The 10,526-nt window shown below is 43.1% G+C and overlaps 1 protein-coding gene across 2 annotated transcripts in view; it reads right to left on the minus strand.

Annotated features, from left to right (window-relative positions):
* pik3cb (phosphatidylinositol-4,5-bisphosphate 3-kinase, catalytic subunit beta) overlaps positions 1-10,526 on the minus strand; it is a 47,934-nt gene that overhangs the window by 25,325 nt on the left and 12,083 nt on the right. For both annotated transcript variants that reach the window (XM_023425033.2, XM_087178971.1), the window contains exon 2: positions 10,402-10,481. The gene's annotated coding sequence lies outside the window, so the exon portion shown is untranslated. The remainder of the gene's footprint in view (positions 1-10,401; positions 10,482-10,526) is intronic.

A 10,526-nucleotide genomic window follows, 5' to 3' on the forward strand; every position in this document is an offset into this window, starting at 1 on the left:
GGAAAAAAAAAGAACCGTCACCGTTCACATCCTCTAATCTTGACATCTGATCAAATATGTGCAAATGCACTGGGAAGGGGTGTGTCTGTAAATCAAAGGAGAGTAGGGAGATCAGAGGGAAGCACAGCTGAGAGACAAACTGGTTTGGTGTTATAAAAACTCCAGTGACCGTCAAAGGGAGACGAAAAACACAGAGCAACAAACAGTCCGCTATAAAGCAAACCAGCCACAAACTTATACCTCAGATGATGATGATGATGAAGCAAAGGGTTGCTTGTACTGGAAGTGGCTCCTCTGAAGCGATGACAGTGACATGTTGTGAAGGCTTTCATGCCCAGATGCATTGATGGTTATTTAAACACTGGTGTTACTCAGCACTCTCTTTCTAAAGCTCTCTCTGTCTGACAGTAAGAGGCCTGTGAGGCTCTCTACAATGGAGTGTGTGTCCATGTGTGTGTGTGTGTGCATGTGTGCGTGTGACTGATTGAAAAAGAACAGCTAACATAAATGGTGTGTGTGTGTGTGTGTGTGTGTGTGTGTGTGTGTGTGTGTGTGTATAAAAGGCCATGCCTGGTGATTAAGAGTCCTGTGACATTTTTTCTTCCCCGCTGTGCTAAAAATAAAGTTGACAAAGAGGATCTAAGACCTCTTCACCTCTCTATTACAACCACTGTACTCCTGTAAATGAGTATGGAGACATACACACTGGCAGCACTGAGGAAGCCTGAGTCAGCGTTTCCACCTCTTGGTTAGCAGAGTGAGTAAGTGTTTGTGCGTGTGTGTCAGTGTCTGTTCGGGGGTGTAGGTGGGGTGGTGTAAGTCTCTTCATCCAGCACATCTTTGTGAATAAAAAACAAAAATTCAAAGTGTCTCAATGAACCAAACTGGAAGTGATTCATCTGTCAATTATTAATTTAACAAGCAGAAATGCCAAAGACACTCAAGGATTTTCTGTTTTTTTCTGTTTTATCTCTCTGTTAATTTAATATCTTATCTATTATTTCTTGTACCAAAAAAGCAATTTAAGGACATTACTTTGGGCTCTGGGAAATGTGATGGGCATTTCTCATAATAATAATAATAACGTAATTAAATGATAAACTAATTAAACGAGAAACAAAAATAAAAAACAACTGATTAATCAAATGATGGAGAAAATATTAATTACAAACCCTGTTTCATTATTACATGATTTTAAAATCCACAATCGATCCACTTCCGTTGGCCTTAAAGTGCCACAACCACAAGTTACGGACTGAAACACAGAGCTCATGAAGCCGTAATGCAACAACGCTCCACGCTGCAGATGAAACGAGCAGCAAGGACACACTCTGGACGGCAGACTGTCCATTCAGTAAAAAGGAATGTTTTTTATTCCCTCTGAATTATTTCTAAAAACACAACACACAGATTAGCACAGGTAACTCTCTCTCTCACACACACACACACACACACAAACACACACACACACAGAGTGTAACCTGTCAGAGATGAATGAACAGTGCTTGTAGCTTTAGTACACAATCCACTTACTGTGCTAAAATATGGCTGAATATTGGTGTGTATTGGCCTGCAGGCGAACAGAAAGCTCAGGCTCAACAGTGTGTGTTTGTCTGACTGGTGTGTGGATAAGCGGTCAGCTGGGGCGTGTGCCTGTGTACTGCGTACTGTGGCTGGATTGTGTGTGTGTGTGTGTGTGTGTGTGTGTGTGTGTGTGTGTGTGTGTACTTTGAGTCACTGTTGGAGCAGTGTGAGCACTTACTGTATTTAGGAGTGGATGTAGGTGGTGGCTACCGACGGTAAACGCACACTCAGGTGTTACAGTCACTTCACCTCTGACACACTCAGGTTGGGTCAGTGACTAGACATTTTTTGTGTGTGTGTGTGTGTGCATGTGTTTATGCAAAATCACTGCAGGACGTTTACACTACAAATTGCATTCACTTCAAGTTCTTCTACTGCTTTTTCTTCATGCTTTGATTTTTAGATCTTTGCTGCACTCTACAACTGCTTATTGCTTCCATGCTCCACTTCCTCTGCAGGGATCAAGTTTCACCTGATGTTACAAACCAAATCGTCAGAAAACATAGAAGCATGATGCCTGGAAACAGAAATGAGGAAATGTTTTGAAACCAAATCCCCTGTAAAATAGTCTGACAGCCACTAAAGAACAAATTATCTCCATACATTCTGTATCTGAGAGGAAATGTGAATGGAGTAATTGAGTGGGAGCGTGTGTGAGTGGGAGCATGTGTGTGGGTGGGTGTGTATTTTTGTGTTGGTAAGGTTTGTGTGTGTGTATGTAACAACCACATCCGGCGAGCTAACAGCACCATACTAACCACCTCCAGTGACACAGTGGCAAACGCCCACTTCTCAGACAGGATGCAATGACAGCAGACAGGAAGTGAGTGACAAACAACGACTGGAGCTACAGTCCCCGCCAGTCATTCATAAAAAGCTCATCAACGCTGAATCAGAGGCAGAGCTGCTTTTCTTATTCTTCAAGGGTTACTTTCGAGGATGTTTACTCAACTGCTCTCTAGTCAAATCAAGATCTTCTGCTGGAGTAGAGGAAGATAAAATATCTTTTTATGGCTTTTATGGACAACAAAGTTTGTCTATGTAAGTAAAAATCCATGAGACACACTTGTAATGTGTGTGCCGTGGATTCTCCTTGTTTAGTATGGCAGAAAATAGGAATGAGATGGGCGCCAGTGTAATAAATCTAAAGGCTTGTCCAGACTGAAACTGAAGCCGAGTGACTCCATATAAAGTAGATGCAAAGATGTGAGTGAACGCGGACAGATGTCAATTTGCCCCGGGCAGCATAAATTTAGCTGAAGATGCATCTGCACATGTTGGAAAGGTTTCAACCTGAGCTATAACATTAGTGCTGATCCTGTGGCCGTATAACTCCACTTCATAAAACCACAGGAGGCAAGAGTAAAAATAGAGAAACTGCAGGAAAATATCCGAAGTTCGTGGTGAGTTCAGTCTGAGCCGTCTCACACAGAAAAACAGAAAAACAGCTTTACTGTACTGAGCACATTCAATGTGTACACTGCCAGCTCGGTAAATCTAACGTCTGTAGAGTCAATAATCAATCTGTTTCTGGTGAATAAACAGTGAGTGTTAAAATACCGTAAATGTAAACATTTTAACAAATAGCGAAAGGTGAAAATTTGCAGAATATGAGCGAGGCTCTCTCCACCTTGGAACGCCTACTGCGCCCCCTTCATATCTACATTCACGTCCACCTTTCCTCGTCCTTCAGAGACGTACTTTGTTCTTGTGACTGGTGCTGCTGCACATCTCCCACCTCTGTCCCGGCGGAGCGATGACTCAACCAGCCAACCTTCCCAACAATCTTACTGTCATTAGGTAGATGACAGAGGAGGTCAGGTCCAACAGCATCGCTATGACATCACAGTCCTTTCCTCATCATGGACGAACATTTCGTGTAATGGATTCTGACATTACCATGTTTTCACTGTGCTGAGCAAGAATAAACTTCCCGCTGCATTACAGAGAAGGTTATAATTCACTTGCAATCAAAGTGACATTTGTCACATGGCTATAAATCCACCGTGACACTAATCATATCCAGTCCATTGCCTATAGTTACATCACAGGCAAGAAAACACCATATAGACTGAAAGTTACATCATAGCACTTCAACAGCCGTGTCTGAAAACCTCATGTGACAACTGTGCACCAACACATCAAAGTGCCTCTGACTGTGACATCACGATGAGTCACTCCACCAGATAGATAGTGACAGTGCAGGTCTGCATTGGGACCATATCAAGTTAGAATGACATTAGGGGGTTTAATATGTGCTTCTATTTCTGCATCTGCATCAGTGGATGAAGGATGGAGGAAGACGCACAGAAGGGAGGGAAGGAGCGGATCCTTTTCATGCAACACCGCAGATTGCTCTTAGAGCGATGCTTAATCCCTCCAACAATACTCGCTAATGGAGAAACAGTGTGTGCAGGTTGCATGATTAAACTGTGATAGTGAGTCGGGAACCAAAATCAGATCATTTCTGCACGTGTAAATGTTTGGAGTTGATCATTTATACAACTTCATTGTCCTTGTGTCTTAAAAATATTGGGCAATATGCATTACTAGAATAAACCCTTTTTCCCCCAATGTGGACTTAAAAATTCATTCAACACATCAATTCAGTAAAAATTGCTGCTGCACAACTGTTAATTATTATTATTTTTTATTTTCTCACACATCATATAGATTCAAGAAAAAGATCAGGGAGGCATCTGATCAGTCCCACAGTCATTCCACATCATGGTAATGACCCCAAACATACAGCCAGAGTCATAAAGATCCCCACAGAGCCCTGACCTCAGCACCATGGAGCCAGTCTGGGATTACATTAAGAGACAGAAGAACAGAGGCAAGTTCTCCAAGATGCTTAGAACAACCTGCCACTACCTTCAAAAACTGTGCACATGTACAAGGAAAAGGGTGGTTACAGCAAATATTGTTGGGCTGGCTGATATGGTCGATAAGTAACATTGCGATACACGAAATAAAAGTATGATTTAAGCCTTTGATGCATAAAGCGACACACTCTCATGCTTCGCTGCTGCTTTGACCTTGAGATTCGGCATCCACCCCTACTTTATTGTATAAATGTAAATTCTTGCACATTACTCTATCACAATCATTTGTTTAAATTGTATTTGCTTTAGTAACTTCCCTGCACATATTTGTCCAAAGCTACTGTCTGTGGTTTGTCACACCAGTAACTGTTCTTTTCACAACTGGTGGAAAACACCTGCAGTGACATCACACAGTGGGGTGTGGACAGAACATGCTTGTTGACGGTGCCTTCAACAGCACATTGAAATGCAGAAAATACAATCATTCATCACTTTTGAAAAGGGAACAAGGCAACGTTCATTTTTTAAAATCAGTTTCCTAGCAACTACGCTCTATTGAGGTAATGCCAAGCTTGAACACCAACCATATTATGCACTAAACATCTCATGTCAAAAACATGATCTCACAAGTTCCACTTAGAGGCGGTATGAGTTTAAACCTGCCCAGAACACACTGTCCACACTGAACGGTGTCATGCATGAGAGCACGAGAGCACGAGCAGGTGTGTGTAGTAACAACAGTACAGTCACTTCCACTAGGGGTGGGTCACACGGACCAAATCTGCTGGTGCATATCCTGGTGTGTATACTCAGTTTCAAGTTTAAATAAATCCTACTGTCACGAAGGTTATAATGTTCAGTTTCAGAGAGCAGTGTATGTAGTGTTTCAGAGGACGTAGCTGGTCTGACAGGTGTTTGTATTATTATGTCCATCTCATTTACCTCTCAGACATGAACATGGGAATTGTGTTGTAATATTTACAATTACAAGTACCCGAACTGTCTTAATCAAATTCCCTCTAAATTCCAACCTTAATCATAACCTTCATTAAGAAGAGCGGTTGTATTAGACTCCATTAGCTGGGCAAGTAAAATGAAGCACTGAGAAGTTGTAATCGTCTTGTTGACAATTTCAGAGTGATGTGATATGTATATTAATTGTTCATGAAAACAGACGGCATAATAAAAATGGATTATGAGTTCATCTCATTAGCTGTCTGTATATGTGAGGAGGGGGGCTTGACAGAGCGTTGGGTGGGGGGGAGCAAATCAGATGTGCAAGTGTGATTTTTCCACAGAGCCCGATTCACAACACAAGACACAAGACAAGTGAGGAGAAGCACACAGGCTGCACACAGAGAGACAAATGTGGATCTCTATCCATGACTCAGACGTTTCTCACCTCCCTCAGAGATGAGACGGAAAACAGGGGATGTGGGTGGGGGGGTGGGGGGGCATTTTCAAGGTGACAGGAGAAGGAGACGCGATTGAGGATAGATGGAAAGATTTGACAGCCTTCAAAGCGATAACACGGGAAGCCAATGAGACGCTGATGAGCTAACCGCACAGGTGGAGTGTGGATGTGAGGTCACGATAACACCAGAGGAAAACAGACTAATTAGTGATGGATAATGAGAGAGAGAGAGAGAGAGAGAGAGAGAGAGAGAGAGAGAGACAGAGAGAGAGAGGAAGAGAAGAGAGATGGAAAGGCAAAGTGTGATACAATGTGTGACTGTAGTGGGTGGACCCGACTGGGCTGCGTGTCCACAATAAGCCTCTGTGTTTTTGGCAAGTGTGTGTATGTTTGTATGTGCGTGCCAGTGAGGACAGTCCCGTGCCCTACACAAACACTGCCCTTGTGTTGCCCTCGCTTGCCCCCATCAACCTTCGCAACCAACCCCCCCCTCCCAGCCTAAAACATTTCTCTCTCTCTCTCCCTCTCTCTCTCTCTCCCCCCCTCTGACACACACAAAGCTCTGTCAGCTTGGCCTCACACACACTGAGCTCCAGTAAAAACAAAAAACACAGAGGCTGCAGGGGGCAGTGGGGTCACATGGCGCTGGTCACACAGTCCCCCCCCCCCAATAAACAACTACACTTGCATTATTTAATGTATTCTGCACTGTGGGATCTGCAGCATGAGGCGGCTTACTCATACCTTCAGTAGCTTCTGCACACCAACACATCACACCACAGGGGTCAATGCCTAAGCACATGTAAACAAGCTGCTTTCTTAGTCTGAGCTCTGCTGATTAAAGTCAATACTACGGTAAATACACACCAGCTACTCTGACAGACGTGCAGCTGATGTTTGCCATACCTTTACTGAAAAGCTAAAGGCTATGCAAACTCCTGCCACAACCATATCATTATTCAAAGCAAACAACGGATACACCCACACCACAGACACAAGGAAGCCTACACACGCAAAGTGGCCTTGCCAATCTGATTCTGTGAAACAGGAAATGAAGAAATTCAATGCAGGCATATACACACATACACACACACAAACACACAACTAATTTCTTCCTTGCCTTGCCTGCTCCTGACAATGAATCAAACACAGTTCTCAGAAGATTTATACAAAAATAAATCCCACTCTTCTATAAATACACTTGATGTCATCGAAACAAGAACTGATCTATTTTGAATACTATATTAAAGGCCATTTCTGACCCCCCCCCCTCCCCTCTCTTCTTTGCCTCAGCATCCAATGATAGGTATGGCCAGTATGGTTCTTCCTGTTTTGATGTTGAGCAGGATTGTGCACCAGCTGCTCTGTGAGGGTGACATAAGGATTAGCCTTTGTTCCATTTGACACAACAGCTTCTTCTTTGAAAAGGACTGGGGGAGCTTTCCTCGGAAACTCTTACAAAGAGGAAACAATGAACAGCTATCATTAGGGAGTCAACATGTTGTAGACGCACTTCACACCTTTTTTTCTCTCTTCAGGTCAATATTTTTCCACAAAAAGAAATTAACCTTTATTATGAATACATCTACTTAATAACTGTAAATCACTGTCACTGTTACCACCCACAATATCAAACAATGTCTCAAACACTCCAAAACTGGTAACATCATATCTGTAAACCAAAATGATCAACAGAATGTGAAGAAATAACAGTTTTGATATCATGTCAAAGATGTCCGAGTACTATGCTAACCAGCTAAAGTCTGCCCTCGGTCAGACGTGAGGATGGAGGATGGAGGATGGAGGATGGAGGATGAAGCAAAACAAAGCAGAACAAGAGTTAGCACGCAGCTCTTGGTGAGTTAAGGATCGAAGATTAATCCTGTTAATGCTAAAGTTGGCTATGTAGTGATAGCAAATACCTACATGTAACTCCTTTAAATGTCAGGAAATACAAAAAAATCATCGAAAGTGAATGATGGAAATTGTAGGTCACACTGAATCTAAAAATGTGTGTGTCAGGGCTGTGGGTTCACATTTGACTGAGATATTACTACAAACTTTTGATGCAAACTGAGGTAATTAGCTTTAAAGTATCTAAAAGTACTTTAATTAGCCCCATAAAAAAAGTGTTCGTCACAGCCAGTGCTGCTGCAACTGATGACTGTGTTGATAAATGAACTAAATCAATGAGCAAATCTACAGTCACTAATTTCCTGTTGTTTTTAATTACACAGGCCTGAACTTGTATCTTTACTCTCACACTGTATCTTTGTCTCACGTCTCTCCTGCTGCTGCAACTTGCACCTCACAGTTTGAAACTCCCTGGACTAATTGTTTCAGCTCCATTAATGAAAGGTAGAATGTCCTATGTTCAACTTTGGCATCATTTCAACCACGGTGTGTATTTTAAATACCCCGGCATGAAAAACTCAAGTTCAGCAAAGGAAGACCAGGGATGATTTGAGAGGTTGTTTGAGGTCAGCAGTGCGACTCTTTAAATTTGGGAAGTTTGAAAATAGATTTAAAAGAAACCCCAGCCTGTCACACACAGACATGCGGCACGAAACAGTGAAGAGTGGCTCCAAAGAAATCAACAAAAATAACACAGAGCTGCCGAGAATGTCGCGGGGATGGCTCCCACACACACTGCTGATTTTTCAGCATTTGTCTCCCAGCATCATCTTGCCAAACCGACCATTTATCTCCCTCATAAACAAAGGGCCACACATTGGCACTGAATGGTACGCACACACACACACACACACACACACAAGCCTTGGCCCCGGCTATCATCTCGCTATAGAGGTGACTGGGTTTCTGGGAACACTTAGCTGCGGTAAATGACATGCTAATGTCCTCCTCTTCAGATTATACATCCATCCATCTGTCCGCACTGCTCGACTCTGCACACACTGCACTGCCACAGCATCCCTTTCTGTTTCACTAATAATATAACACACACACAAGCCACTGTTGTGCCCAAGAATCAATGCCACACAGACAGACAGACAAACACATCTGTTGATTTTGCAGACACAATATAATTCACTCATGTAAACTGCCTTTCTTTGCTCTCCATCTATAATTAGCTAACTGTACCAGTGCATGTGCTATTGTTGAGCTGAAAACACAGGCTAAGCTAATTATACACAACTTCTGCGATACCTCGGGCAGCAAGGTCAGTGCCACACGGATAATGCCACCCAAACATACTGCTAAGAATGCACTTAAGGGCAGGGCTTCCTACAATTGTGTGAGTGGAAGGGTTTCTGCACGCTGCTCGATGTTAATACTAAAATGCTAAAGAAAGAACATTAAAAAAAAAATAAAGAATAGACAGAGTGAAAGGATGTTTCTCGTTTGCCTTATTAGAAGCTACGTGATGACCATTAAAGCTCCTTCTGCTTATGGTGATAACACAGCAGTGTTGGTGGGATGATCAGAGCATAGCACAAATAATTGGATCAAGCTATTTTTCCACATTTGAGTAGGAATGAAAGAAAGAGGTGGGGGCGCAGGTGGGAGGCATCTGTACCAATTATTGGTCCTTATTGGCCAGCAGCGCTGACTGATCGCAGGAAATGTGGTTGTTATGCTGATAGATGTCAAAGCTGCACTTGTCCGACCACATTTACAAAGTATTACATCTGACGCATCTGAGAGGAGGATGGAGGTGAAACAGTGTTTACTCTGTCAGCCGAACGTGATGGCACGCACATGTCATCATCAGGAAGAACAGGCCTATAAAGGGAATTGATTATCAGACTTGTTGCAGATTAATCCAAAGAAAAAGAAAAAGACATCTTCTAATGAGCGAGCGACTCTGCACTTAATAAGCAGCCGACTCGTACACTGCACTTGGCAACAACCGGGGTTGGATCGACTAATTGGGTCAGTAGTGCTGAGACCATTCATCCAATCACCACATCTGTTCTAAAAAAGGGCCCTGCTGATCAGCTCACTGGGCAACTACTTCCCACAGCGAGGGGACTTTATTCGGAGCTTCGTAAAGACAGATGTTGTGCATCTGTATTGGTGCACAATGTGTACATACATACATGATACTGTCCACTATTTCCTGCGCTACCTGTTACATAAACTGTCCAAAGTCTGGTTAAGCACAAGGTGCAATACTTGTGACAGGGAAATGAAGAGCAGCTGAGGCTCAAACTCAATGAAGCAATAAGATTTTACAATGCTGATCCAAGCCAAGTGAACCGCAAGGCAAGCTGTAGTTACACAAAAAAACCATAAAAAACAACAACACAGGAGGTATTTTGTAACACATTACAAATGATGCAGTGTGGTGTGATGGTGTAACACCGATCTCTGACGTGAAAGTAAAGCATGCTGGCTGACTTCCACACATTCCCCGCCTGTCAGAACGAGGCCTACTCTCCCAGATTCCAGCTAAGTCACTGCTCCATTCCTCCTCTCCCACTTTCACAGAGAAAGACACGCACACACACACACAACCACACGGCGGAAACGCAGGTAAAGTAGGCCACGATAACAAGATACAGCATGCACAAACACAAACACACACACACACACACACAAGTGCAGAGGTTTTACCTGCTGTTTCCTAAAGTGTCTTATTTCCTGTTCCTCTGCTCCTCACTGGGGGCGTCTGCGTAGCTTCTGGGACACTGCATCTGATGGTCGAGAGGACAAAACAAACTGTCAGTGGAGGGGGGGGG

This window comes from Seriola lalandi, unplaced genomic scaffold, assembly GCF_002814215.2.
Source record: "Seriola lalandi dorsalis isolate HSWRI2012SDOR001 ecotype SW California unplaced genomic scaffold, Sedor1 jcf7180002054764, whole genome shotgun sequence".
Classification (NCBI taxonomy): domain Eukaryota; kingdom Metazoa; phylum Chordata; class Actinopteri; order Carangiformes; family Carangidae; genus Seriola; species Seriola lalandi.